The 7,460-nt window shown below is 44.3% G+C and overlaps 1 non-coding gene across 1 annotated transcript; it reads left to right on the top strand.

Annotated features, from left to right (window-relative positions):
* The first annotated feature begins 2,604 nt into the window (after positions 1 to 2,604).
* On the top strand, positions 2,605 to 2,676 carry Trnap-agg (transfer RNA proline (anticodon AGG)). Its single transcript has one exon. It is a non-coding gene; the product is annotated as a tRNA-Pro (tRNA).
* Positions 2,677 to 7,460: the final 4,784 nt, after the last annotated feature.

Genomic DNA, 7,460 nt, shown 5'->3' with positions numbered 1-7,460 from the left:
GGCAGGCTTAGCTATCCAATTAGCTTTACTAATTGCGAGAAGGTAGAGTTGTTGTCAGGTTCTACGAGCCCGATAATCCTTCAAAATAGTGAGAGACTGCAAAAACCACGATGAGGACATTTTGCAAGAAAATGTCAAAAAGGCCACACAAAAACAACAAGGAACTCCATTGGTTCTTCTTTGTGGTTTTGCAAAATAATTACACATCAGCGTATTCGACCAACAAAACGGCCACAAAAGCTCAACAGCCAAGCAATGCTATGCATAATAGATCTTCCCGTGTGCGGGGGTGCCGGCGGGCGCGGCTCCCACCTTCCTCTCGACGGACGGCTTCGGAAGCGCCTTAAGCTCCCACCGTCCCCGGTCGTCGTCTTGGCAACGTGATTTTCTTTTTCGCCGACCGGAGAACGCGGCCTCTCTCAACACCGGCAATCCGCCGGTTTTCTTGCGGGTTCTTGAGTTCGGTTGGGCTTTGCAGAAGGTTTTTTCTGTTCTTCTTTTGCGTCAGATCTTTTCCCTTTCCATCCCGTTGTCCGTCGTTGTTTTTGTGCCTCGGCCGGCGAGGATCACACCAACACGGACGGACCAATGGCCATTCTCGGATACTTTGCTTGTGGCACCGTTTTTTTTGTGCGTTTCCCTTGCATATCACCGTGCTTTTCGCATCTTCCTTTTGCGCCACCAAACGCCTCTTCGTACTGTGCTTCCTATTATTTATCTTCCACCACAGGACGAACGTCTGGTGGTCGTACGGATTTAACGTACGGATTTTGTCACGAAATTCCCCACGGATCGGCACGCAAACACACAGCCACACGATACACATTCACCGGCGTCATCCGGCAGCACTACACTCCACAGCAAAGCGGTTCCCACCTGAGCAAAATAGCAAAGCCAAACACAACAAACAAACCCAACTCCAGCACACAACGAAGTTCGCCTCAACAACATCTCCCCACGAACGGCCGTGGATGGAGCAAAAACCGGAAAACAGCATCCAGCAGCGGCCATGCTGCGAGCTCCTCCGGCAGCCATCGGCCCCTTCGTTCCCGGGGGAAGCGTTTTTGGTTTTTACTTCATCTCGCGGCGCTCTCGCCGGTCCGGTCCAAGCGGCGCTGCTGTTGGCCTCGAAACTTCAGCCGAGCCGAAGCGAGCAAAAGCTGTGCAAAATAGGGCGCCAGCTTCATCTAGTGGGCACGGCCAAAGCATCCTCCTTCTCGCTGGTATTTTGCCGTCTTTCGCGCTCCAAAGAGATTCCGAAGGAAAACACCGAAACCGAAGGCTGACTTTTAATTCCCAACCAAACAAAGTACGCACTCCGACCGGTATCACTGAACTTCGGACCGTCGCTCGTCGGTCAGTTAGAGCGCATCCTGGGAGGACAGAGAAATCGGCCGGTGCCGATGTTGCTTACACATTCGTAGAGCACTTTTCGTAGCGGCGAAATTAATCACTAATCACTTCCTGCGCCCCGCTTCTTGTGCACGCAATCGCACCTCGGCCCGGCACACATTCCACAAGGATCACAGGATCACAAACTCCGGACACAGGATAATTTCGTTGCACGCGCAATCCTTCGCTCGACTCTTACACGCACTCGTCCGACGCCGGCAAAACAAGCGCAAATAGCAGCCCGAACGAAGCGCAAACGCGACCGATCGCTTGCATTTTTAGACACACGACCGCCACCGGCAAAAGTTGGATTTTTTTTGAAACAATTTTGCCGCTGAACAGTTCTCTGAGAATCCCAACCATGTTGAACGTAACTTTGTGCCCTCGAACCTGACCAAGTGCCGCTGATCGCCATGTATTTCCTTCGACTCTGCGTTCCCGGGCTCTGCTTTTTGCCTACCCGGTCTCTTTTCTCTCTGTGTTTCTCTCCATTCTCGCTCATCGTTTCTTCATTTTCTCTCGTTTTTCTTAGCTCTCTCTGGTTTTTCGACCCGAAAGAAAGAGATAGCTGAAGCAGCGAGAGAGATAAAAGATCTGGTGTTTGTATTGGTGAGATGTTTTGTATGAAAAAAAGAACAGTATGAAAAACTAAAGAAGAACTTTGTATGAAAAACTAAAGAGGTTTTATATGATAGAATAAAACGATTTTGTATGATAAACTCAACGATTCATACGAAAAGCGTTTAAATTTTAAATTACGAATTACGATTCGTAACAAACAAACACAAATTTGACACATGCAGTTCGTTTTCAATGGTCTGATTCGAATCGAATCTGTTGCATTTGTTAATCTGTTGCAAAATTTTGTTAGTTAGTTCTTTTCCAAAGGAATTACGGAGAAAGAGATGTAAGAAGTAAGACTGAATTTTAGGACCACCATTTCGAATTTCGCGGTGTTTTACCTTGTTCGAATGCCTTCTTCGAGTACTTACATCGTTTTGGCCACTAATGTTGATAAAATTAAGATGTCTCAGATATTATCTATCTTAGATCTTAGATCACCTCTCGGGGTATTTCATGATTTAATTTCACTTTACACAAAAAATACTGCACATACATTGGGTCTACTAAGAACGTTTATTGAAGCTTGAGAGTTCGGTGCGTTACTTACCTCTTGCATTTTAATTTACTGTTGCTTCTATTGTTTCTATCGGCTCAATGGTCTAGGGGTATGATTTTCGCTTAGGGTGCGAGAGGTCCCGGGTTCAAATCCCGGTTGAGCCCAGTTGTGATGCAGTTATTTTATAACATTCAAAAATACAAAAAAAAACATTTCAAACTCGAACATATGTGATCTGTGTGGCTTACTCTTTCAAGGCTTGACACTCTATTTAATTCTAATTCCAGTTATGTTGGTTTATCTATCTCTTTATGACTAGTTCTACAAAGTGCCAGATTCCCTAGTTCTATGTTCTGCCATCTCAATTGGATGTAGCCAAAGGAACCCCTGATGCGAGATACGAGATCAAAAATCCTATTTCACTCCCATTGGGACAGTCCCAAGTCGCCTGTCAGTTAACGTTATTTTTGCAATTGTCCACCGAAGTATGTAGCAAATTGATTTTGCGCTACGACAAAGTGGCCATCAAATGGGTATATTCGAGGGGATGATAATTGTTTCCTTATACCATGCTGATTTGTCCAACAATAACCAGGGGCTGCGAAATCAATGTCGTTCTTGTAGGATCGTTAATATGCAGGGACTTCAGTCGCTAAAATATTCGAAAGGTGAAAAGGGATAATCCATAGCAGAAACCCGCTCACAGAAAACAACAGGATGGCAGGACCTATTCAACCGATCTACCTCGATCGGCAACCACGAGGTCAACAAGATCGGAAACTTCGATCGGCCTAGGATACCAGCGGACTGGCTTTGCCATCACAGATCTCGTCTGAAGAAGGTCTGACGTCCATAAATATGTTTCCCCTCAAAAAGTTGCCTGAACTGCCGAATCCGCACAGCAGGGCCCGATTGAAGCAGGAGGAATTATTGAAATTTATGAATGCACACTGTGTGTGGCGCTTTCGGTCCGTCCGTTCAGCCTGCTCAGACGGCCGAACCGGAGGTCCGGAAAAGGACTATCGTTTAAATTGATATTTTATTGTCGGAACAGTGTGGCCAGCAGATCTAGTCCTAATGCAAGGGCATGGAAATAAACGCGAATTGAAAGATAAACACTCCGAGCCGGCCTAAGGATCGAAATAAAAAGGTGTGACAAGCGATTGGGCCGGCAAAAAAACGGTCAACATCCATTAGGGCAGCAAAGGACGTAAGCGATGGAAGACTGCTCAATGGATAGCGAGGCTGGTAGGATTTCCGCTGTCGGTTCGCTCTATTCATTTACTCTACAAATCGTTTCCGGTTAACATCGACATAGCGGGGATTGGGAGACATGGGGAAGAAAGCACATGTGACCATTGCTTTTACGCAAACAATACATGAATGGATTTGGAAACGTGCATATCTTTATGTCTGTCGATAAAAAATTCATCTTTCAATAAATGGATTTATGTTGTTAAACTAACGTGTATCTCTTATGTTCGTTGCATATTCCAGGAATTCAAATATAAAAATTGAAAGCAAAAATGAAACATAAATTACTGGCTTTTATATTCTGCGCCTTTTTGGCCCATGTTCTACGCCGGGACGTCACGGTACTCTGCACCATGCAATTGACCCATTCAAGAGCGGTTGGAGTATCCAAACTAGAGTGCCGGCCAATCCGATCTCAAGCAGCTAAGTAAGTGCAAACACCGTGGTTTTCCAAAACCGAATAAATCGATTCCAAATAGCAAATAGAAAATCGTTGTTATTGGCAGAAACATCGATTGTAAGAGTTGCCGCTCAAGTTGAGGCGACGCAGAGAATAAGTCAATCGATTTTTTCGATTTCGTTAAAGATTACACTTTGGCCCTATGACTGAAAACGAAGGCTGGAGGTTCCTGTTACTCTCAAACGTACACTTACGGAACAATCTTTCAACATATCAACATCATCACCACAATCCGTACTTTCCCGACCTTCACAGCAAATAGATGGTTTGCACAACGCAACTACATGAAATATTAAACGTAGCTCAGAGGTTTGGGGATGTGGAAAGCAAGAACCAACCAAAGTGACGTGTTGATCCAAAATGGAATTTGTCTTTCTTGAATTAGTTTATTAAAATAGCACGCCAAGAGCAAGCCACGTCCACGTGGGTTTCAGCAGAGCGTCCACGTTTTACACGGCCCCAATGTTCTGGACGGCAAGAACGCAAAAGGTTGAATCAAAAACAGCGACGTGTTTCGCTCACACTTGGATGCTGCCCCATGCGGCATGACCGACGACGGTGTTGCTGGTGGCGGCTCACAATAGTATCGCGAGGACGCGTTCACTTTCGGTGGATGGGAAACTTTCATCCAAATTGGACTTTTCTTCTACTTAGCGGCGACTCCCGAACGAGGCGAGACCGCGGGGAATGAGACCCGTTTTATGAAGATGGAAAAGTTTTCCTCGCAGCTTCCTATGCAGTATTCATCCAAGCGTCATCACACGGCCCTCGGCCAACCTACCAGCCACCTCATGATTTAAGGCGATTGTTCTGCCCCATGCTAGGTAAATGGAGAAGAAAAATATCCATCTTTCGGTGCGCGGACGGATGTGGCTCCAAAGGGCATGGCTGGTTGCAGTCCTGCTGGAGATTTGGTGACTCTTTGTATTTGGCACCGCACAATCCAAAAGCGTGATATCAAAGAGGAAAGTGTGGAGAGAAATCGACTACGAAATTTTTTACCACTTCTTCAGGTACCGTCCCCAAATTGATTTGCTTTTCACGTCCGATTGTTTCCAGAATCTAGCATTCCTCTACGTTCTTGTTGAGAAAAATGATTGTTGAAGGCAAATTGAGCAACAAAACGAAATAATAAATACGAAAATGCGAAGAATCATCGTCACTATGAATTAAGTCGGATGTGAGAATTGTCTTTATTTCTGTAGTATTGTAGAAGCACAATATGTTTTCTTGTTCGTAAACTGCAGTTGCTTCTATTGTTTGTATCGACTTAGTCCCGGTTGAGCCGACACTGTTTTGTAGATACGACAAATAAACAATAGAGCAACAACGGTAATATTTTAAAAATTTATATAGACATCGGTCAAACAATGATCGTAGGAAAAAATGCATTGTTAAATTGTCCAGTAATTTTTGTTTCTTAGTTATTGTTTCCCCATGATATGATTCTTGCTTCGGGCGTGAAAGGTACCGAGTTCAAATCGCGACAAGGCCCCGGATTTTCCTGCAGGTTGGTATTCCCAAAGGATTAAAAGCTATATAATAAAACTATTTTTGTAGCATACTCAATTAAAAGTCTAGCCATCCTGTTGCTTGGTGAAATCAATTTACGCTCTCAACCTTTTTCTTTCCCATGCAAACTCTTGAACGGACTTAGCCATCAGTCTCGGAAAATGTGAGTTTGATGGAAGTATTGACAATTTTCCCATTAAGATGTTTGCTGTCGATAAATTTCCAATTTTCGAACAGCTCAATATCAACGCCATTCGGTTGTTATTTTCCAGCTCTTCACCTTTGGAGCGATACGCTTGCGTCACGAGTTCACCCAAAGACACGACGCAATGCTTCCGGCAGGTACTGGGCAACATCCGGAATACAAAAGACATCACGTTTCCCATCCTAAGTGGGTGATTAATTTGTCAAACAGTTGAGCCGTTGTTTGGTCCTGTCTAGAGGCAGCTTTCGGTCATTTTCGTGAATATGAACGTCTGATTCTGATGGGTCAATTGCTGTCAGTAGTCTGCAATGGAAACTGCCATACTTTGCACTTCAATTGCTTCCCAGCTTCCGATTGCATCCACCTCCTTAATAGAATCTTATTGACGCAGTCGTGTAGGTCAGTCAGTGATTTCATAAACAACCAGGTTTGATTGACCGAGAGATCTCTTAGATTTTGGGATTGCAATCGGTTCTGATGCATGATTCCGTCGCCTTGATGTCTCTCTCAGTAAGCTCTTCATTGAACTATACAAACCGGCTAGCTATTGGCAATAACACAACATGGAGCCCCTTGACAGCGGATGATCCAGAAACCATTTCGCTACGAAAGTATGCTAAAAACTTTCACAATAGTGATTCTGGTCGTATGTGGTCGTATCTTTTGGCTTCGTCATCACAAACTGCTTAAAATATTTTCAGTAAAAGTTAATTCCATGTAACTGCACCTAGATTTGATATGTATACCATGAAACTGTAGCAAAAAATGTGCACATTTGTCCAAAACTCTTTCAAATTCTCCATTTCACTGTACCAGTTTGGTGGAACAATGTTGGTCTTTCGTACAAGGTTTTCACGTCGAAAAATTCCATCCATTACAGTACAGCCGATGCGACCGATTGTGCTTCGGTGAAGAATCGTTTTATTTTCCACAATTTCCCAGTGGATTTTTCTCTCTTTGCTAATGCTCTCCCCCAAATTCTTGCCGGAAGTCAATAACTCAAATTGGCTTAAATTATGTGAACAAGATAAATATTCGATTCGCGTTCAACGTTTTTTTGTTTTTCCGTCGTACATTTTTCACCAACGGCTAGTCTCAATTGGTTCGTTTGTAAATGCCTCCGCTTCCCAGTTTTGCTCTCACCATTTCGGGGCCTTCGGAAGAATGTGGCCAAGTAGTAAACTTGGAAAAGTTCGCTCTACAATGCGTGTTTCCCTTTATCCACCGAAAACTTAAAACTATTTCTGTTGGACCTCCGGCGCCGGCGAAGCAAGGTGGGTGCTTTAACTCCTTGTCCTACGGGGACGAAAACTTTTTTAAGGGCACTGCTAGGGCAACGAACATTCGACACGAAAGCTGTTCACTAGCAAAGCACCACAAAGAAAACGATCACCACAGACAATGGGCTCGTTTTCTTTGGTTCGGAGAAGTGAGCACACGGTAGGTTTGCTCATTTTTTGCGGTAAATGAATCTTAAAGCATCAACCAGCGTTCTCAACGAGAGATGCAGTATTAAA

The sequence above is a fragment of the Anopheles bellator genome, chromosome 2 (assembly GCF_943735745.2).
Source record: "Anopheles bellator chromosome 2, idAnoBellAS_SP24_06.2, whole genome shotgun sequence".
NCBI lineage: Eukaryota > Metazoa > Arthropoda > Insecta > Diptera > Culicidae > Anopheles > Anopheles bellator.
The sequence above is the reverse complement of the archived record's forward strand: the minus strand, read 5'-3'. Positions and strand labels throughout refer to the sequence as shown.